The sequence below is a fragment of the Physeter macrocephalus genome, chromosome 1 (assembly GCF_002837175.3).
Source record: "Physeter macrocephalus isolate SW-GA chromosome 1, ASM283717v5, whole genome shotgun sequence".
Lineage (NCBI taxonomy): Eukaryota > Metazoa > Chordata > Mammalia > Artiodactyla > Physeteridae > Physeter > Physeter macrocephalus.
The window spans coordinates 105,941,279-105,964,358 of NC_041214.2; the positions used below are offsets into that span (position 1 = coordinate 105,941,279).

At 37.2% G+C, this 23,080-nt stretch overlaps 1 protein-coding gene across 12 annotated transcripts in view; it reads right to left on the reverse strand.

The window, feature by feature from the left end:
- BBX (BBX high mobility group box domain containing) overlaps positions 1–23,080 on the reverse strand; it is a 291,235-nt gene that overhangs the window by 114,591 nt on the left and 153,564 nt on the right. For 2 of the 12 annotated variants that reach the window (XM_028493742.2, XM_055085736.1), the window contains one exon: positions 22,155–22,272. The exons of 9 other annotated variants lie outside the window; for them this stretch is intronic. The gene's annotated coding sequence lies outside the window, so the exon portion shown is untranslated. Of the gene's footprint in view, positions 1–7,661; positions 7,760–22,154; positions 22,273–23,080 lie in introns of all 12 variants that reach the window. One more of the 12 variants, XM_007120240.4, reaches the window with a different exon arrangement.

Consider the following 23,080-nt stretch of genomic DNA (forward strand, 5'->3'; position numbering starts at 1 on the left):
TGTCTTCTGTCAGGACGGTTTCCTATTTCTTAAAACTTGCTTCTCCACTTTGGTAGCCTCCTATCAATCTATAAAAGGGCCTGGCTCCTAAAACATGTAAATTCTTATTTTCCATTCTCCTTTTTCTCCGAAGATTACACCGTTGACCTGATCTGGCAGGAAGTTATCTGGAAGCCATTGGCAGTGACCCTACCATAGAACTAGAACTGCATTTCTACCAGAGCCAATTTTAATTTCTAAAATGCCTAAATCAGTTGCGGGTGTTTTAAAACGACTCATAAAAAAGGATCACCACTACGATGGTGCTGCTTCCCCCCACGGCCCCCCCACCGCCCCCCACCCGCCCTTTGTCCATAGTCAGAAAAAAAGATGAAAGGCAGGAAGTAGCCTAGCTATCAACAAGCAGTTTTCCTTTGAAGACAGATAACAAGATACTGCAGTTAAAAGTATATCTGTAATTGCAAAGTTACTCTTCTTGAACAAATTCCAAGTACAATATCTGCCTTTGATCTTGGAAAAGCATTTTTCTCACTGTTCATAGCTGACACTGGTAGTTCAGTTAGGCACCCCTGCTCCCAAATATGGGAAAAATGTTCCCTGAAATTCAATCATGTGAGTTATTAGCTTTTAGCCATCACCTTAGAAGTAGCTGCTTATGCTCTGCCACTGCTGCTGCCTGGGAGAGTTCTGCCTGCTCTGACGATATGAGGACTTGTCATAGTAACGGCATCCACCTGACCACCTGTGTGATGTCAGACTGTCCTGGAGAGTCATTCAGCATCTCCTTGGACAGGGACCATTATCTCAGTAAAACATAATTACAACTATGAGAAAAAAGTTTGAGGACCTTAAACCTAAACTCTGTTTAAGGTTTTAAAATGAAATCCATTCTCAACCTTCATTTTCTATTTCAGCAAAAGTCTAATGGTAATATATGGCTTCAATAAGGAAGCAAGTCTATTTTAAAACAATAAAAATATTCCTAGTGTCTCCATGGTCCATTTTAAACAATTAGGGGAGATAAATACCATAGCATTGTACCATTTATTCAAAAATATTTTCTTAACTTCAACAGCTATTGGTTGTGGATCTCTTAATATAAGGAGGAAACAAGAGACATTAACATGGTAAAATTATGGGGTTAAGCTCTTATCTTTGGTAATTAATAGCCCTTAAAGCTCAATTAATAGAGAGAAACAGTAGTATCTAACTGAACGCTAAGAAAGATTTGTAATCCTAGGTTAAAATCCCCCATTACAACAGTAGGATTTTTTCAGGCAATGAGAAAAAGAACACCTTCCATGGAAAAGAGCTCTCACACACACACACATGCATACACGCATACACATATACATACACTCTCAAAGTGTAGAGCTGATATATTGATAGATACCAGAGAACTGCTATCTGAACTTAGATAGTAAAGTATTCCATGCTCTCATAAAATATGATTTTGATTGAACATGACCCCAAAAGCCAAATCTAACTTTTGAGACTCTTTGAAAGTAGCATTAACCACCTAAGCATGTGAACACACAGTGACTCACAGTATCTGCAAGTAACATCCTAGGTAGCAGAATTCAGGAATGATAATCATGTCACTCTGTCAGCATCAGGCAAATGTTGTCATTAATAAATCCTTACAATACCCTAGCAAAATAGCCATTTTCTTTTACCTGAAAAAGAAAACTTTGCCTCCCATCCTTATGAAATGGCAGTGATTTTACAGATATATAGGGAACACACATAAAAAAAGCATACATTTCTAAAATGTACAGCTCCAGAGCGCATCAAACCCTGAATCCCACCATCTTTGTGAAATACAAATAAAACACTAAATAGGAAGAAAACTCTCAACAAGAAAGGGCATAGGAATTAGGTAACCAAGAAATTAAACAAACAAACAAACACCTTTCCTTAAATGCATTTATAGCAACATTTATACCCCATTATTCTAATTTAGAAGAAAATAATCTGTAGAAGTGTATCTATACATAGAAAAGACACTGGAAGGATAAACATCAAAATGTTGTGTTCACAATGGATATGGAGTAGTATATGCATTGAGGGTGATTTCCATTTTTGTCTTCATGCTTTTCAATGTTTTCGACATGTATTGTAAACAAAAAAGAAAGCCAATAAGGTGTTTTAAAATCAGATATTTTAAATGTAATTTAATAGAGAACAAAGTAGCAGGCTTCTGAGGTACCAAATCAATAAGCTGCAGTGGAAAGTCATTTTCTCTTTCTGATCCTGCCTGCGACCATGTGACATCTTTTCACACTTGCTCAAAATTAACTGCTTCACTACATAATGGCTGCAACTACAGCAAATGGGCCTTTTTGTCTGTAATTCAATTACTGTAGAAGGTTTTATAGTTAGAATATTAAGAAGTGAAGCATGCATTTGACTACATACAGAGAAAAATAGCAGACTCTCAACATACCATATGCTAATTAAGAGTGAATTTAAAAATTCCATTGTCTATTTACCCCAGAGGCCTCCTAGCTTATTAACCACCGCTGTGGGTCTAGTGGGAGAGTAGAGACATTGTTCTGTCTCATTTCCAGGTAACGTAAGTGATTTCCATACTGTGATCAAACGCCAGAGTTGGTTTGCTAGAATGTGTTCCCTCGGCCCCGCCGTATTTTATTCACACAGCTACTGCAACTTTATCACCTTGGATAGAAATTTTCATGTCTTCCACACTTGATTGAAGCATACTGACTATAAAGAATGCATCCAGTAAATGACAGACAAATGAACAAACTGTCCTAGAAATAACTAAACTTGCAGACAAATGTCAGAAATGGCTCAAGAAATCATAGTGAATCATCTGTAATCTCAGTAACATAAAACACTGAAAGAAAGCTAGTAAATGTTCCTTGCTTATGAGAGGTTTCTAGCAACTTAAGCCTTCTTTCCTTCCTTCAAGCCCCTGCTCACTCCCCATCCATGTTCCGAACATCTTCAAGAATTTATTCAACATCTGCTTTTAAAAAGAGAGGGACAAAATTAGTTTTTTCTGTAGTACGATTATAAAGCTTGATTTTTCTCCTCACTAACTACAAATTTTCTTTTGGATTTCATTACACTGTGCTGTTATGAAGAATGCTGAACATGTGTCATTTTATTTTACATTTGATTACGAGATCAGTAGCTGCTGAGAACATGCTTTAGGTGTAGCTATAGGTGCAGCCTCCTCCATGATCTAGATTGACTTTTATAGCCAACAGGTGTTAGATTTGGAGAATTTATATCTACAGCATCCCCGCTGTTAGTTTTACTCTGAGACTGGGAGATAAAAGTTTACCCTCAGTTAAGCAACTGAGTAAAAGTATCCACAAGATAATTTAACTTAATAAAATAGTAAGTGTAGAAACCTTCAGAATTTCTACAGGATTACAGTACCATCCACCTTACTCTTTATGTATGGGGCATGCATCCTCTGAGTCCGAAGAGGAGAAACTTCCAATTACCTATATGGTTCTGCTCAACTTACAGGAATATCCTTTACTCTAAATCAGCATTTCTTAGTGAGGATGCTTTTGGCATTTTGGGTGGGACAGGTCTTTACTAGGCAAGACTGTTTTCACTCCCTGCTGAGTCAACATACATCTTAGCTCCTTTCCCATCCTTTCATCCCCATCCTCAATCTCAGGTAGTAACATTCCCCAATCGCTGAGAAAAATAACGTCCCACAACTTTCCAAACACTCCCGAGGTGAGGGGCTGGAGGAAGTACTATGATCCGCACCACCCCACCGCCAGCTGAGAATCACTGATCTAAATAAACCCTGTATATAAAAATTCACAAAGATAATTTAAACTCCCTAAAAAACAAGCTTCATAGGGCTCTCCCCACATGAAGAGCCCATGAATGACTACATTCACTAACACCTCCATCACCCCAACCTCACCCCTTCCATTTTCAGGAATATGCAAGGCTCACCTACACTATATTCTTAAGGCGTCCTTGGTCAGCTTGAATATTTTCTATGAACCTCTGACCATTAACCCTTATGTCATAAAACTTCTATGTCAGTTAATATTTCCATGTCTATCTGTGTTGATTACATATGGGATATCTAAATTGATTTAACCTCGTCAAAACAGGTTTCTAAAGCATTATTTATTCGCACTACAATCATGCTTCCTCTAGTCAGTTATTTGAAGAGCGACAAAGACCCAACTTGTTCAATTAATGAAATTAATTCGTTTTGGAAATGTAAATCTCTACTTTTTTTTTCATTGTCAGGACTGAATAATCACTTACATAGAAGTTGAAACATGAATGCCTGCCTTATTTACATGTGCAGCAGGTCCTATAGGACCCGTCAACAGCTTAGAGGCCTTTTAAAAACTGGTATAGCAAGACCTGGTACTTCAATAGAATCACAAATGGTCTCCTATAAACATTAGATAAATAGTGGTTTTAGTGGTTTCTGACTGAAAACCCAGCCTCCTTCAGGTGCAGCTAGTCCTAATGTTTTCCTAATTTGGCTCTGTCGCCAGAGTCAGGCCAATCAACATTCTCATTTTACTTGGAAACCACTTCACCCTTGCTTTTTGCAGTGTCTACCACCACTTCTACTCCTTGGCTTCTGGAATCCTATTTGGATTTCACGATATTTTGCCTTGGGAACAGATACTCCTTGAGATAAATGAGGTAAATGAGTCTGCTCAGGGTTAGCTCTGGTTAAAACAAGGAAGCCAGATGTGTTCATTTATGTCACCCTTCAACTCTGCTCTGCAAACAACTTTTCTAGACTTTCCTCAGAACCAAACAGTCCCATGTGGCCAATGAGCAAGTCTGACTTCTTCGGCCCTCCATCATCCAAAAATAGGACTCGCTTGTCAGTGACGGCATTCTGGGCACAGTAACACTTATGGGCTCAGCAGGAAGCATCTGAAATCTTAAATTACGCTCTGTTTTACCCTTGTTCCTCCCAGCCTTCCTTGATCCCTGGGACTCAGATCAGACTTTCTTATTGGTGCTATTCATTGCTACCAGACTTTCTGCTTTAAATGCCTGCCCTGAATCAAAGCCCAGGAAATTCCATGAGCCTAAATTTAGGGTAATATACATTATATTATTACCATGGTCTATAAATTCCAAACAAGTTAAAAATTATGTATCTTTGTATCATCTTCACAAAATATTTGCTAGGTAGCATAACTCTAATCTATATTGAGAACTTTACAATATCCAGTATCGCATTCAGTAAGAAAATCTGATGATACTGATATCAATTTTAAAGAAGCCACTTAGATTTCCAGTGTTGTTTTTTTTTTAAATGAAGCCCTTAAATACAGCTTTGAAAGAAATCCCAGACCATCCTGCCTAATTCCACTTTGGCTACATCTAGTGCTTCATGTGGTTTGGCAGAAAGGTTAACAGTGTGGACTCTTGTTTTTTCCTGGATTCATAAACCTCGATCAACAAATAATTAACTGTGTTACCTGGAGCAAGTAACCTAACATCTTTGTGCCTTAGCATCCTCATCTATAAAAAGGGGAACAACAGTCCCACCACATTGTGAGGGTTAAACCAATTTATATATATATATATACACACATATATATATTTATATATATATATACACACACATATATATATACATGAACTGCTTAGAGTACTGCCTTGCTTATAGTAAGTGTATATGTATGAACCTTGCATAGAGTAAGTGTATATGAGAGTTTGCTATTATTATCGTTATGATTAGTCACGGAATATAAGCATTCAAATCAACTTGAAATAAACTATAATTAACAACTACTAATCATTAACCTCATACATTCAAAAATGTAACAAATTCATTCAACACTGAGAACTTAACTTATAAACAGATGCCACAACTTATAAACAGATGCTATGCTAAGCTGACCCACGCTGCTTTAATCTAGTGCTCTTATTAGTAAATATTACAAGTAAAGGAATACTTCTGCATTTCAAAATTCTATGGGTAGAAAAAACTGGGGGAAAAACAAAATATAAACAGTGGGAGATTAGTTTAAAAGGAACAACATGAAAATCCTTTTCTTGACATGAAGAGATATTTGAGATAAACTGTTAAATGAAAAAAATAAGGAACAGGTTCATGAGACATAAGAAGATTAAAATTTCTCTTTTATAAAAATATGACATAATAAATATGCTTATATATGCATAGACAAAAAAAAGAAGCCTGGGAGAATGAACACTGAATTGTTCACACTATTATCTCTATATAACAGGATTGAGTTTTTCTAATTTTTGTTAAGTTTTTAATAAATAAAAATAATTCAAAAACCAAAAGTAAGAAAACACTGGGGTATACCGTAAGCTTTCATAAAGAATAAGCTTTTAAAAATACTAATTGGGGCTTCCCTGGTGGCGCAGTAGTTGCGCGTCCGCCTGCCGATGCAGGGGAACCGGGTTCGCGCCCCGGTCCGGGAAGATCCCACGTGCCGCGGAGCAGCTGGGCCCGTGAGCCATGGCCGCTGAGCCTGTGCGTCCGGAGCCTGTGCTCCGCAACGGGAGAGGCCGCAGCAGAAGGAGGCCCGCATACCACAAAAAAAAATAAATAAATAAAAAAATAAAATAAATAAAAATACTAATTGGCTAAACAGAGATTAGCCAAATCATTCATAAATTTGTATGCACTATGCAGAATAAGATTATTAGCATATTAATAATTAACTATTTGAAAGCTTAACTCGAATAGCAAAAATCTTCCACAGAATCAGGCCAGTGCTTCTTACAACCTTATCTTAAAAGGAACTTTGGAACCATACCAAATATAAAATTTATATCTGTTATAAGCACAATGTCCTGTATGTGGCAGAAAACATACATTATTTTCTAACTGATGGCTATTCTAATAGAGGACCCGTTTTTGCTATGCTTGCTGTTTTTTTTATAAAATTAAGAAAAAAGTGGTTAGGAAAGCAGGCTTCCCCATGTTGCTAATACAGGTTACCAACATCATGTGTTTGAGAACATGTCAGGGATGTTGTAGAAACTTTCCTTACAATGAGTGGGCAATACAACAGAATCACTGATAAAAACTTTTCACTTTAGGATTATTTTAAAGTTCATATAAGTCCAGATACTCACGAACACCCAACCTTCAAAGAAAGACATTTTCTGTTTCAATTATACCCTTTAGTCAGGAATGCTGCAGGGCTAATTCTAAACACAAATATAAAGTGCCACCTAGTGGATATTTTTATAAAGTTTCTCTGCTTACACTTCAGTGTTATGAAGTAATCTTTAGAAAAGCTACTTGGGGTGGTCAAAAGGTACAAACTTCCAGTTATAAAATAAATAAGTCCTGGGGATATAATGTACAGCATGGTAACTATAGTTAATAATACTAAATTCCATATTTGAAAGTTTCTAAGAGAGAAGGTCTTAAAAGTTCTCATCACAAGAAAAAAAATTTCTAACTATGGATGGTGATGAATGTTAACTAGACTTATTGTGGTAAGCATTTTACTATATATACATACACACACATATATTGAATCATGTTGTACACCTGAAACTAATATAATACTATATCTTAATAAAAATAGACAGCTACTCTATATGAGGAAACAGCCATCCCTTACAGCATTTCCTCACCAATTAGTGATCTGAGCTGGTGGAAAACATATCATTTTTTTTAAAAAACACACCTCTGACTGATAATATTGATTCTATATCTCAAGTTGAACCTCTGCCACCATCATAGAGAATAAAAAAGAGCCCAGTTATCTTCTACGTGTTCCAGGACCTGTAACGACAGCATACATGAGCTAGAAAGGAGATCCAATTTAACATCCTTTTATCATTCACTTCAGTTGATAACAATAAAATACTAGCATCATCATATCAGGACAGTAATTACTATTACATCTGCTCTACACTATATGAAAACAAATTCACTTGGTCTAAATACACTTTATCTGGTATTTAGAAATCAGCAGGGTTTCCAGCAAAGCCCTTGTACAAGCTGCAAAAGCCCTCGTTTACCATTAGAGGTGGCAGCAACACAAGTTATGACCAATTAAAATGAAATTAATGAAAAGAATTAAAGTGATATAAACACATAATCGAGGTAAAGTAGAAGGCTGAGGTATCTAAGTGTTCATAGTTTTAGTATGTGATAATTCAGATAACAGTTTAGGGGTAGACTTAAACAGATGAATTCCACATCTATCTAAATTTTCCTAGTTATAGACTCAATATTTTGCCTTAGGAAGTAGTCTCTATAAATATTTTTAAAAGCTTCTAATTATCTAGATATTTTCAGATTCCCACCTAGTAAAACAGAAATGACTAATTTATTTGGAGAGCATCATGCTCACTGATGAAAAGTTTTGACTCAGAAAAGAGTTGTTCACAACCGGTTGTATTTGACATCTTTAGGAAAATTTTGCATGTTTTACTACTGTTCCTGGGTGTCATATTTAATTTATAGTATAATTTCTGTTTAAGGAGCTACTCTTCTAAAAATGAGATGCTTCCTTTTAGAGAATTGACAGGGACCGCAAATCCAAAATCCAATCCTTGGAGGTCACTGTGTCCTCCAATTTACAGATGAGGAAAAAACAAGATCCACAGGGGTCAAAGGTTAGATCAAGTTCACCAAATAACTTAGTGGCAGAGTGAAAATACAGGTCTCTTAATCACAAAATTAGAACTCTTTCCACTATCTCACACTGCCTTTTTATTCTTCCTCAAACAGAAATGGAATGTTTCCATTAAATTCTTCTTAAAGTACTACAGTTTCACTTTTAATCTAAAAGGTCCACATGGGGACCTCCCTGGTGGCACAGTGGTTAAGAATCCACCTGCCAATGCAAGGGACACGGGTTCGATCCTGGTCTGGGAAGATCCCACATGCCGCGGAGCAACTAAGCCCGTGCACCACAACTACTGAGCCTGCGCTCTAAAGCCCGTGCTCCGCAATAAGAGAAGCCACCGCAATGAGAAGTCCGCGTCCTACAACCAAGAGTAGCCCCCGCTCGCCACAACTAGAGAAAGCCCGCGTGCAGCAACGAAGACCCAACGCAGCCAAAAATAAATAAAAATTAAATCTTAAAAATAAATAAATAATAAAATTTTAAAAATAAAATAAAAGGTCCACATGGTAAATGCTGCCCAGATGTGCATGAAGGGCAAATAGGAGTGTTAGAGCTGTGAGTTTCTTCATGATCATCAAAGAAAATATAGCGGGATGGGTGCAAAGCAGCTTCTGTGGAGAAATTTACATCAGTGATTTTGAAGAGGGGACCCAGAGACCAGGGAGCAGACCCAGCAGTTATTAAAGTGGGAACCGTTATTGTTTACTGAGAGGGTAGAAGGGGCTGCTTCTGCTTCCCACTGGCATGGTCCTTAAACTTTCAACAGCTGGGGAGATGCCATTTCCTCAACAGGTGTCCAGAAAGTGATAGTTGAGAACCAGAAGTTCGCAGGGTAAACAAAAGTGCACGGGCTAACTTATATTACTTAAGAAAAGCTCTGATTTCCCTCAAAACTGCTATTTCTTACCTCTCATACCTCAAAGAGTAAGTATATACACACCACACATTCTTTCAGCTCTGAATCCGTTGCAGTTTCCAGGGTCTGAAACTTTTATCTGTGGTCTTCCTGTCAGATTTGGAGAAAGTGACACTTCTCTTTAACTTTTTTTTTTTTTTTGTGGTACGCGGGCCTCCCTCCGCTGCGGCCTCTCCCGTTGCGGAGCACAGGCTCCGGACGCGCAGGCCCAGCGGCCACGGCTCACGGGCCCAGCCGCCCCGCGGCACGCTGGATCCTCCCAGACCGGGGCGCGAACCCGGCCCCCCTGCATCGGCAGGCGGACGCGCAACCACCGCGCCACCAGGGAAGCCCCCTCTTTAACTTTTAATCTACAGTTTAAAGTGTCCTTTTTGTTACTACTTTACTGTTTATTTCTTTGTACTCATAGGGCCATATTCCTGACACAGTAAATACACACTAAGTGAAAGTCTGGAAAAAAAAAAATGTGGATTCAAATACCGACTCAAAGCAGGAGCATGCCTTGGCTAAATCACCTAACCTCTGAATCTCTGGTTGCTCTATCTGGTTCTGGAGAGGCCCATCTAGCTCTAAATTATTTTAAGGCTCTATTTCTTGAGAACACTCTACAATAGACTTCAACACAACAAAACCTATCTGGCCTGTCGCTAACATTACGTCTTCAGCAAAGGCTTTAAACAGAAGTCTGAGGACTGTGGTGATAGGACCAAATCGAAAAGGGGTTCTTTGTAGCTTATAAGTGAATTGCTTTTGAGAAAGCCTCTGTCGACATCTTACTTTGGCTCCTCCTCTATACAAACTGCTGTGGGAGCCTAAGAAAAGCAGCTTTCAAATGTGCAAGTGCATAGATTTGGTGTTGCTGCCGCCAGGCTGCAACGGCTGCCAGAGGACCAGAGTGAGTCAAAGCAATTCTACACATCGCAGGCCTCAAGGTCTTCCCTTTACTTGGCAACTATACACTGGGATCAGTCATCCAGCTAAATGTCAAGAGTCCCAAAGTCATTACTGGTGCAAAGGGTTCCAGTCTGAAACTTTCAAAATGATATAACTTTTAAATCGTTATAAAGGAGATCTTTTTGTGTTACTACAAACTTAGACTAATTTGTGAAAAATTAAAAGGGTAGTGAGACCATGACTCAGGAATTATACGATGTATGTGTTTGGAAGAACATTCACATACACCTTTTCTGGATCAAAGGTATTACTGGCACTTATTAAAAAATCAAATAGAATCAACAGGAACCATTTTTAATGCTACTTACTCAGTCTGAGAATTCTCAAAGATATTTACATCTGAATGCCTCATTTGCAGGCTCCTGTAACACTTGTTTCCAACTTTTAAGGCAATTACAGATGATTTACTTACAGGCTCTTTTCTCTTGAAAAATGTATCTCCATGAGTATTATTAATGGTTTCGGTCAAAATACATCATATGTAAGCTTGAATGCACTTTATTTTTTCGAAAGGGAGAAGAATTAACTTTACTTTTGTGGCCACACCCCTCTGTAAAAAGTAGTTCATTTCTACCCTCCAACATAAATGAAATACTTGAAGACTGTCACTGAAGACAGCTCCTCTTTTACAGACACTGTTCTATGAGACTTTTCACTGTTCTAGATGAAAATAAATTATCAAATGAAAAAAGGTCTACATGTTTAGATATTAGGAAATGCAGTTCTATCAAATAGTCTTCTTAATTTTGAAAGTAATTCTGCATGTAATACGTTACACTAATTTTTGAAAAACTATACAGTAGACAAACATCCTGAGTAAGACATATTTCTAAGAAAAAATTTTGAAATGGGTCTTACTAATAATCTGTTCTCTTATCAAAGAGCAATTTGTAAAAGGGAAAATCTTATTATAAAGGAGACACACTTTGATCTTAATCTTCTTTCCCCAACAGACTGACAATTTTTTAACTTTTGGCTATGCTCTTAATTTGGGGAAGAAACTACACAACTCAGTTAAAGAGGAAATGAATAAAACAATTCTTATGGTTTGGAGGGGTGGGGAGTGGGTGGGTAATGAAGCAAAAATGCTGGGAGTTTGAAAGAAATGTAGAATAAAAGTTTATTATACACAGATTTTAAATGGCCATTTTATCAGAAATTGAACTTTTTGACAGGATATAAAAACTCACTATCTTACTCCAAGAAAAACCTTTGCTTGAATCAAACAAATCTCACTGTTACTGAATCCCACACAAGGTTGTGTTACTATGTAACTCCTTGCATCACTTCTGTAAGGAATATTTTCTCTACCAACTTGTTCTCTTTTCTTCCTCATCAAAATTCTGCTAAAAACATAATGAATGTGGAACTCCTTCTCTTATTAACCTCAATAACTTGATTTAGGAATACTCATACTTATTTCGAATTCCTACTTTGTTCTTCATTCAAAATCACAGATTTCTAGAGTTAGAACAAACTTTAAAGGTTATCCGTTTAACTGTGAAAGAGGAAATTCAGGTCCAAATGAAGAAATTTGCTCAAGGTCCCAGAACCTGCTCAAGGTGAAAGAGCTGGGACTAGTAACAAAGTCATCCCTGGGATTAATTTTTCATTTTCATTCATCACTGAGGAAGGTGAAAAGGCAACATTTAATAATAACTAAAGTTTATTCATTTTATATTTTTTAAAACAAGAAAGCAAATCATTGACACTTTCCACAAAGTATAAAAATTTCTTTTCATTAAATTTCATGTCATTGTGCTTTCCTGGTGGCGCAGTGGTGAAGAACCCGCCTGCCAATGCAGGGTACATGGGTTTGAGCCCTGGTCCGGGAAGATCCCACATGCTGCGGAGCAACTAAGCCCGTGCGCCACAACTACTGAGCCTGCGCTCTAGAGCCCATGAGCCACAACTACTGAGCCCGCGTGCCACAACTACTGAAGCCCGTGCACCTGGGACCCATGCTCTGCAACAAGAGAAGCCACCGCAATGAGAAGCCCGCGCACAGCAACGAAGAGTAGCCCCTACTCGCCGCAACTAGAGAAAGCCCGCGCACAGCAACAAAGACCCAACACAGCCAAAAATAAAAATAAATAAAATTTTTTAAAAATTACTAAAAAAAATTCACGTCATTAAATTTGTTTCATTAAAATGATCAACAGCCATTCAACATTCAAAACAAATGCATCCACTGCCTTGCCAACCACCTTGAAAAAAAGACAAAACAATATATGACAACTAAGAAGGAATTCAGACCTATGAGAAAATTCATAAGATCATAATATTATCCTGGAAGGGTCTGATTAACTCACCATACCATATTCCAATAGACGACAGAACTTAGTAAAAAAAAAAAAATACCATTGTCTATATTCTTCCACTGTTGTAGCTGCTTTTTACACCACCCCCTACTTCAACCTCTAAATGATTCACACCTTACACTGAGGGTGTATCCTATCTCAAGGAACTAGTGACAGTACAGCACATCACAAATTCAAAAACACTGTAAACGTTCCATGAAGTTTCTACCTGGACTACACAACATTTTCAACCTAGGTTTTTTCCATGAAATGCCACATTCAACTATGCTTGAAAACTGCAATCATATTATCCTAGATCTTCTTTAACTTAAAATACCATTTTGCATCATATGTCTCTATAAAGTAGCTAGGACTTTTCTACTAACAGGTCAAATCCTCCCAATACTTACTTTTCAAATTGTAATTTCAGAATACGAACAATCTTTCTCAAATAACCTGAACTAAGAATTATGTAAGAATGCATAAAATAATTAATGCACTTATTTTACACTTGAGGAACTAAGCTGAAGAGATCCTTAAGGTTTCACATAAATAACTCTAAGACATCTGCTCTACTTCTCAATTCAACATTCCAGACATAAGATTACATTTCATCTAAAAGTCATCAGGCAGGAGGCAGCATCTCCAATTTGCCACGTTTTAATAATGAGTTTTGTCAATGGTCATAATTTGGTGTTTAGGGCTTTTCCCAACCATATTAATTTTTCTGTGCCTATCAGGGATGAACAGCCACAAGTGAAAACTTTGAAGATATATGATTTTCAAGAAAAGGATCTCAGAAAACAGAATCATAAAAGTAACCTGGATTTCTAACTGAAATACAATTTATTCTTTTAATACACTCTTCCATTGTGAATATTTAGTTATGCCAGAGACTTATCAACACTCTTTCTCCCTAAGTATTTACAGCAACAGTCTCTCAAGGAGACAATCAGTTTGCAGTCCTAGATGGATCTAATAAGATGTGTGAATAGTTTTATACCACTGCACTCAATTTTACAGTTCTTAAAAGTCTTTGGGGATATCATTCTCAATATGTTTCTGGTTTTGTCCATTTCATTCTTTGGATCGATTTTCTTTGGTGAACTAAAGCATTCATCGCTTTTTACCAAACAGCACACACACAAAATTACAATTTTCTTCCATCTTGTGAACACTATTGAGATATATCCCTTGTCAGGTCAACCTTGAGATGAAGATTCAATGTTTTCCTTTGAGGATCAAAGAAATAATTCAAGAGAAAAATAGTAAGCATATTATCACTTAAGACTTCTTACTAACAGTCTCATTGGTGTTTAGGCTCAAATTTGTCCAAATTTTAACATGAGATTACACTACATATGAATTTCAAGACTTCAAGTTACAGAAAGAAGTTCTTATTACAGCAGCCAAAACCTAATCTGAATGCTTATTTTTATTTCTTTACACTACCCAAATCAAAGAACTTTTTGTTGGGTAACTGCAGACACTCAGCTGAGTCAATGAACATATTTCAGACAGCCGCTTCTTGTTTGTGAACCTAAAACTATTTCTGCTGAATGAAATGCAGGTTATACAAAGAGAAAAATTAGGATCCCCTCCCCAAAAAAAGCCTCCACTTAGCACAGCTGGAGGATGAAACAGCAAATGAAATATATATGTAAATCTCATTTAACCAGAAAGCAACTAACCGATATTCCTTGATTGACCACATGGGCCGGGAGTGGGGAACCTTTTAGAAAAAAGCTTTTAGAAAAAGTCAGGAATTTTATAAACAAGCTAACATCAGCTTAAAAAACAAAAACAAACAAACAAAAAAACAACCTTCCAGAATGTCTTAGGCAGGAGGTGGAGAGGCTGTTGGTGTTGGTAGTGGGCAATTCACTGGATGTCTGTACCACCTACTTCTTCAAACCTCCCACCTCTTCTACATACTATAAATATTTAAAACTGTGAAATAAGTGTTAATCATTAGAGTGATGACACCAAATTCATCTTCCCATTAAAAAATAAGCTTCACTTACTAATAATAAGAAATTCAGTTGTATACTAACATTTCTACAATGATTTTATTTACAAATATTAAAACTTTTCTAGCTGTCAATGAGTAAGAAAAATTAACCAAAACATTCTTTTCTAAACAACTGTTCCAGTTTATCCTATAAATTTTATTCTAGGAAACTGGGACACTGATTTCATTCACTATACACCAAAATTACTATTTGGTTGGAAATATCTCTTCCTATTTATTCTAAATTGATATAAAATATATCACTGACCCAAATTTTGTCAATTGACATTTTTCTCTAAATTATCAGAAAAGAGCATTTTTCTCAAATGCTGTGATTGAGAAATAGCTAAGTCTAACATATAACACCTTTATCAAACTCAAATTCAGGTGTACTGACATACATACAATTATGTGTATATGAATATGCATGAACATCATCCTAATTTGGATCCATTTAATAATTCCTAAGAAAGGAGTCTATGACAAATCAAATAAGGAATAAAAAGTTCATCTGTTCTCCATTTCATGGTTCATCAGTCAGAGCAAGGGAGCAGGAAAGGCTTGGACTTGGCAGCCAGATAGGCCTGGCTATGAATTTTTACCACTACCAGTTGTCTAATTTAAGGGCCTCTCTGTTCACTCATCTATAAAAGTAGGCTAGTAGCTACTTCACAGGATGGTAAGAATGGAAACAGATAGTACAGAAAATCCCTTTTAGAATGCCTTACATATGCTGCCTTAAATATTTACTTGTAAAAAGGAGCATGACAGGATGTATTTTCTTTTTTTTTTCAAGCACTTTGGCACCCCCTCACCCCAAGAGATGCTTACGTAACTTATAAGTGATCATCTCCATTTCCAAACTAATCTGTATCAGTAGATTTATTCAGAGTCATGCTTTAAGCCTTTCATTCTCTGAATCCAAACTCTGTGGGACTTCACAGTCTAGTCCCAGAATTTAATTCCTCAGATAGGCATTCCACATCTTTTTTTGTGCCCTCCCTGCCTCACCCCAACTCTCCCCCAAAATCTGGCCCCAAACTTCCACTGCCTTTCTCTATATCCAATACCCCAGAAGGTGTATTCAAGGCCCAGCTTCATGCATTTGAGTACTTCCTTGCCTCTTTTTATTTGCCCAGGGATCCCTTATTTAAAATGCCCCTTTCTCTCTTCCTCTCCATGCAGGTGGAAATAACACAGCCCCTTCCTCCAAATTTCTTAGTTCCCTACAGCATGAGCCATAAACTTCCTTGTGACCCTCTTCTGTTATTGGCTTGAATGATTATTTTAAATCTGTTACTCTTAGCCTCTTATCGTTTTACCTCCACTACAGACACATCCACAGCATCATCATCAGTAGCCTCTTAACCACAGACAGTGAGTCTTACAGAGTCCCCCATTGAAAATGATAGGCTTAAATCCTGTAAGATAAACTTGTCCAGGTTCATCCTCCTCATAACTGTAAACTCTAAATGGAGGAGGAGGATGAGGAAGGGTGGGTATCCCTACGGGTCTTTGAAGTCCCCAGAAAAATGTAAAGGGAGAAACAGGAGAACGCAACCCCATCGCGATTTCACCATCCTTACTAAGTTCAAAGAGTAAAAGAGCCAGAACCTCTCAATGAAAACTGTCTTTGAAATTATTTAAATGCAAATAATTTTACACAGACCCACCAAAAAAATCTCTGGCACATTTTTTAAAGTTTGAAGGAAAAAGAAACAATCCTTGAGTAAGCTCCAGTAAGACCAGAAGAAAGGCTGTCTTGATGAGCTTTAATCTCAAGAGAACAGCTGACTGGATGATTCCATTCAGTGAAAAATCAGACTCACTCACTCCTGCCCTGGCACTGAGATCTAGACGTTCTCTGACTCGAGAGTTCCAGGGCACGGACTTCCCTAGGTCCAGAGAGGTCCTTCACAGTTGACAGGGTACTAATTGACGAACACAAATCCTGTGTTTACAGGGCAGCTTGAAACTCACAGAAAGTAACACTGCCATCTACCCAGTGTAAGGGCTAAGTAACAGAAATTACTATAAATGGATGAAAACAGCAGCCAAGATTCTCCTAAGCTCAAAACAGACCTTAACCAAAGAGCAATGATGCCATCATTCAAACAAGACACCGTGCTTGGCTAGCACAGGGAAAGGGAGTGAAGTATCCACCAGCAAAGGACAAAAGAAATGTACAGAACCTGAGGAAGATTTTGTGGGGGAAACAGTTTGGCACAGACACAGAAGAATACCATATTTAGTGATCTTTAACAACATTACGGTGCCGGGGTGAGCTTCCTAGGAGTCCCAATCCCTCAAAACAATTATCAATATTAAAGTGCTGCTGCTCTGCTTTCTGTTCTGTTGCTTTTATTAAAAAAAAAAAAAAAAGAATCAGTGATTGATTATTCAGATTTAATACACCTAGTCAGCCTTTCAGAAATGTAGATTTTGCAACTAAGATAATGAATGGAAATTAACTTCAGGAAAACAGATTCATTCCTCACTTCTTTTTCCTCAAAATTACAGACCCATTTGAACATTTCACTATTTTCTTATCCCGATACAAACTCCCACACAAAATGAATATTGTTATTCTAGCAACACCTAAATTTGAATGAAGTTATTCAGAACTATTTTAAAAAGATGCTTTTTAGTAATACAGATAAATCTGTATTTTGTATAATTACATGAGTAATTACATAAAGCTCAACTTTGACCTTACTGTTGTATGTATTACTAACTTTGCCATATAAAAAATATAAACCAAGAGTAAAAATTAAATGTGCGGTTCAAAATTTATTAATTTAGCATTTAAAAATTCCTCTTCCAAGTTAAGACCATTCAGTGGAAAATCTGTAATAAATGCATTTCCTAGTTTCTACCAAAGGAAAATTTTGTATCACTTGTTTATATACATTAATAAATTTTCTACTGTATTTAAACATGATCCAACTTATTAACACAATGGTGTATTTTTAATACTTGCTGCAACTTAGTCATTAGAGAATATATGGTTCTTTTTCAAAAGACACTAAACTAAAATACTAAATGACTACTAGGTTTTCAGACGCACTTTCAAGTCTGTCTAAATTAAAATACTAAGTGAATTAGTATTACAAAAGAAACTTATAACTGATAAGTTAAAATATTAATGTGAACACTTAATAGGTCAAGCCTTTTACATTAACCAAAGTCACAATATAAAGGCAGTTAGAGTGAGCATAAAAGGATGTTTCTCTCCTTGTATTCCTGAGGAACAAACAGTAATCTGTTCTTCTAGAGATAGGATGGTATTAACTGCTTCTTTCAGAACAGAACATTTGGCGTAATATGGTTTTGTAGAGTTCTGTGAAGTAAGCGGTTAGGAGGGGTGAATTATCACAGGTAGCCTGGCTTCTGGTTCCCCATGGCAGGACTGCACAGTAAAACTCCAGTGTCTCGTGTGTACTGAGGCTGGAGGTGAGGTTGGAGGTTAACGACTGGTCTTTCACTGAGTATTTTAACATTAAAAAAAAAAAAACCTAAAAAGATTTTTAAAATCCCATTTAAAATTAAGTTAATGTTATTAAAAATAGATCCTCATTTTAAAAGTCTTCTCCCTTTTTCATTTTTTTTTAGTTACAAAACTTTTCTCCTGCCTTACTCTCTTCTTAGCCTAAAATTTGCCTGACTTACATGGGATTTTTCACAAAGCAGATCCATAAAAACATGACAAGATTAGATTATTTTGTGTCCCGTAATGAAAGAAAGAGCCTCCATAATCTTGGTTAATGTTCAAATAGACAGCTCTCTGGCCAGGACCCTCAGGAGTGATTGGGCAGTGTTTACAATTTACAGAAAGTTAAGACAGTTTGTGTCCCTTGCCCCGTGTAGTCTGCTCTCTGGCTTCTTTTGCCTCTGATCGAGTTCAGCGGTACTCACAAAATGAATTCTGGACAAGTAACAGGTTCAGGAAACACTAGTCATGTGCAAATCCGAAGAGTCAGATAACTCCTTGAAAGGGGTTATAGCACAAATCTATCTTAGAGTGAGAGTCCCTGCAACAGCTATGGGAAGGCGGAGCGAAGGCAGCGAGCGAAGGAGTTCAGGTCTCACTCCCCATTTCCCTTGGGTTGAGGAGTTCCTAGCAGAGAAATCACAGGAGAAAGGGACGGGCAACTTGCCTCTAGCACCAGATAAAGACAGACCCATTGACTTCAAGGATCCACAACAGTTAAAACCAAAAGTTAAAACCAACACTAACTCAAAGATGGTAGCTGGCATGTGAAAGGAGACATGGAGTTAGGTGGTACAGCAAGTAGCAAAGGGAGGATGCACTGCCCCACTCACAGCTGAGGGGCTGGGGGAGGAGGTGGAGGAGCAAGAGGCCAGGACTCACGGTTTTGCTCTGAACAATGCCTGGGCTGCCCGGTGAAAGAAATTGGGAGGCCAGAGGAATTCATCACCCTTTCTCAAAGAAAGATAAACCTATTTTTTCTCCAGAACAAATCAAAGCTAAATAACATGAAGGGAAGTTCGATGTATGCCCCACTTGCTACGGTTATGAGAGACAAAATAACTGGCAGGTTGCTGTGACATAGCCCAGTAACGTAGATGGATTCAGGCTTTGGTAGTGGTGCCCAGACATCCCATGAGAAACTGTATTTCATTTCAATTGAAGACAAAATACAAACAGGTTGGAGTCAAAAGGATTCTTACAGATCACTGTTCTACCACTCTCATTTTGCAAAAACCCAGAGTGAAGCTCAAGAAGAAATGACTACTTATGGTTTACAAAGCTACCCACAGGCAGAACTGTTTACAGTATGCATGATTTTTGCCCACTGCTTTTAGGGTAATTATTATTGCTGAGCTGGGAAAAGGCATTTCCGTCCTTACTACATTTACATCTTTCCTTTCTTCATTCAATAAACATCAATTGATTAATAAGTACTAGGCACTAGACCTGAACCTGGAAGACTCCCCTGGAAAACCTCAGAAAATGAATGTGGTAGACAGTGGTACCAAGTTTGACAATAGGCAAAACACTGAAGTCAGTCAACTAAAATCACAGACCACCAAGCACAAAGTACAAAGTTAGGAGGAACTGTGATATGAAAATTGGAATGGATTGTGCAAGTATAATCAGATACCAAAAGAACCAATGGCTGAGAAAAACAGTAGGTGAAGGACAGAAAAGGGGAAAGAGTGGCAAATAGAAGTTGTCATTTACTCGAGCTTTTGGGACTTTTGCAACACAGAACAAAACACAGGTTGCAAACAGTCCTCTGTGGGTCACTCTTTCTCTATCTCAATTCAAATTAAGGAAAAAAGAAATCAGTAAAAGATGTGTACATTTCTCTGCCCAAACTATCTTTAGAAGGCAGGAATAGCTGACAACTTTCGTTTAACATGAGAACATTACATTATTATGATGTAGTTTTCCTGGGAGAAAAAACTTAGCTAGCAAACATACCCAGCTATTTCAGGATGTCTGGACTTAACTGGGTTTGAGAAAAGGTGTGAGTGACAACTGGAAAACTAAGAAATACAAGCAGCTGCTGCAAAGGATAAAACTAATTTTAAAAAGGTCATCAGGATTATTGCTAAAATGGTGTTACAGGCAACTTACAAAATTACTTTAAAAATAATCTAGTCATTTTAAAGAATTATATAAGAGATATAGAATGAGAACACTTATACTCAGCTAGAGGGAGGATTAAGATGTAACAAGTTCTATGGAAATCCATTTGCCAGGATCCTACAGAGTTTGAGGTTGGGTTGACCTAGCATTTCTACCCATGAACATACATCCTAGAGAAATAGTATATGCATAAAGAGGCATGAATAGAACTCTCAAGACTTTTTCCTTTGCAGTTTTATCTCCCATAACAAAAACTGGAGACAATCTAAATAGCCATCAAAAGAAAGTGGATAAATAAATTGTGGTATTTTCATACAACGAAATACAACTGTGATCATAAATGAATTACAGGTATAAGCAAGGAAGAATCTCTCAAACATGCTGAGTGGCAAAACAGGTGTTGCAAAAGAAAACATACAGTATTATTATTTATATAAATATCAAAAACAAGCAAAACTTAACGTAGGGGATACATAAAACGTGGGAAAAAACTATAAAGGAAAACATGGAATTAATAAACTCAACATTCAGGATTGTGGTGGTAGTTAAAGAGAGGTGATGGAATCTGGGCCAGGCATAGCTCTATTTGCTAAGTTAGTGGTAGGTACTCAGTTATTCATGTTAATGTTATTCTTTGTATCTTATTCACATGTTATAAATACTCCTTGTATATATAGCATTTTCTAAATACTATGGGGTTACTTCTATTTTTAAAAAGCTCTCAGAAGTAACACTATATTTAACAAACTATTTTAAAGGTACGTTTTAAGTATCTGCAAGTAACAAGTACCTAGCACACACTCGGGACTTTATAAAATTATCTCTTTTAATTCACAGAAAAACTCTCTGAGGTAAACATTTTCATTCTTAGTTTACATAGGAGGAAACTGAGATGTCTGTTACGTAGACTGCCCAACATTACATAGTTAGCAGCAGGAGAATTCATAACCATATATATCCAACTCTGAAAACCATGGTGTGTCCGTAGGTAGGACTATCTAAAATACAACAGCACAGATACATTTCCAACATAAACACAAAACTGACTTGTTATACTGAAGTTTACTGTTTTAATTCATCTTAGCATTTATAATGCATCCCTAGATCATATTCTAATATTGACAGTTTGTATTAACTTTATGTCATAGTACCTCATTATTACTTCATAATCACAATTTACCGTTGAACTCTATAAATTCTAAAACTGGCAACAGATACCAAGTATGTTTATGGAAATTCTCAATTTGGCTGTACTTCTTTTCATAACTTGACTTTCTCTAAGACTGGAAGATTAAGGAAAGTTAGCTGCTGGTAGGCTGAAACACAGCATTCTCATTTCACTGCCCTCCCAGCAGGGACTCAGTCGCAAGCAAGCAAACAGGCTTGCCAAGTGAGAAATTACTCACTTCCACCCTCTTTTTCCTCATCTTTCTTCCAATAATACTTCAAAGCCTAATTTTAAACTCATGCAGGAAACCTGATTAATACCACCTGCTTTTCTCTACGCCATTAACTCTGGGCCTCTTCAGCACACATACAACACAACTCACTTATATAATTATTTGTCAGCTTTGAACTTCGGTGTTGTTTTCATTTGCATGTGTGTCCAGCCGGCAAGAGGCACTGAAAAGTGTTTACAAGTTTATTTCTTCTGAGCTATGCCTTAACTCATTCTTCTTTGCCTAAAGCACCATCAACTGTGCTCTGTAAACAGCAGTCACTTAATAAATGCTGATTGACTTACTACAGCGGAACAATTCGCCTCTGGTATTTCTCAATGTCCCAGTGACTCCTCCACATCTACAAACATGCTGGAGATGATACCAGGTACCGTTAGAGGCTTGGGGTCTTCCTGAGGGTGCCTGGGACAAGAAAAACACAGAGAGAGACCAAAGACAGTCAGGAGAAACACAGAGAGAGGGAACATGGAAATAAACAGAGGACAGAACAGAGTGAGAGAAGTCAAAGAGCCAGGAGTTATGAGAGACACTCAGAGACAGGGAAGAGGTCAGCAATCCAAACTTGGGTTTTAGGTTGGAAACCACATTTTTGGTATTACTGACTCCTGTAATAGGTGCATTCATGTTAACTAAATTTATGATATAACTGACCACTTCCAAGTTATTTCTAAGGTTTTTCTGAGCTTGTAACTTTATCTATTAAAATTCATCTTTATGTGGTAGCATCTTTGGAGACCTACACACAGATATAAACATGATTCTCACAGCAACCCAGCTGTAAATAAGGAAATATTGTTCTAATTCTTCAGTTTAGAATCTGGTTACTTCAGAGACGTAATGTGACTTGCCCAAGTTCACAAGCAAGAATATGATAAATGGGGTCCCAAATCTTCTGATTCCAAACTCCAGTGCTTCTTCTGATGTCCTAGTTCTCTATTAGAAATGAATCATATATAAATCCAAATTGTTTTTATAAAATAAAGTTCAACCTACACATTCAAGATAAAACTTTCTATCTGTTCAGACAATGAACTGCTGAGGTTACTCGCTAGGATACTTTACTTCAGAGCTTCATTTATTTTAAAAAATCTATCAGAAAAAAATAAAGCAGAATAAAACTATCAGGAGGGAGGAGAGAAGATGGCGGAAGAGTAAGACGCAGAGATCACCTTCCTCCCCACAGATACATCAGCAATACATCTACACGTGG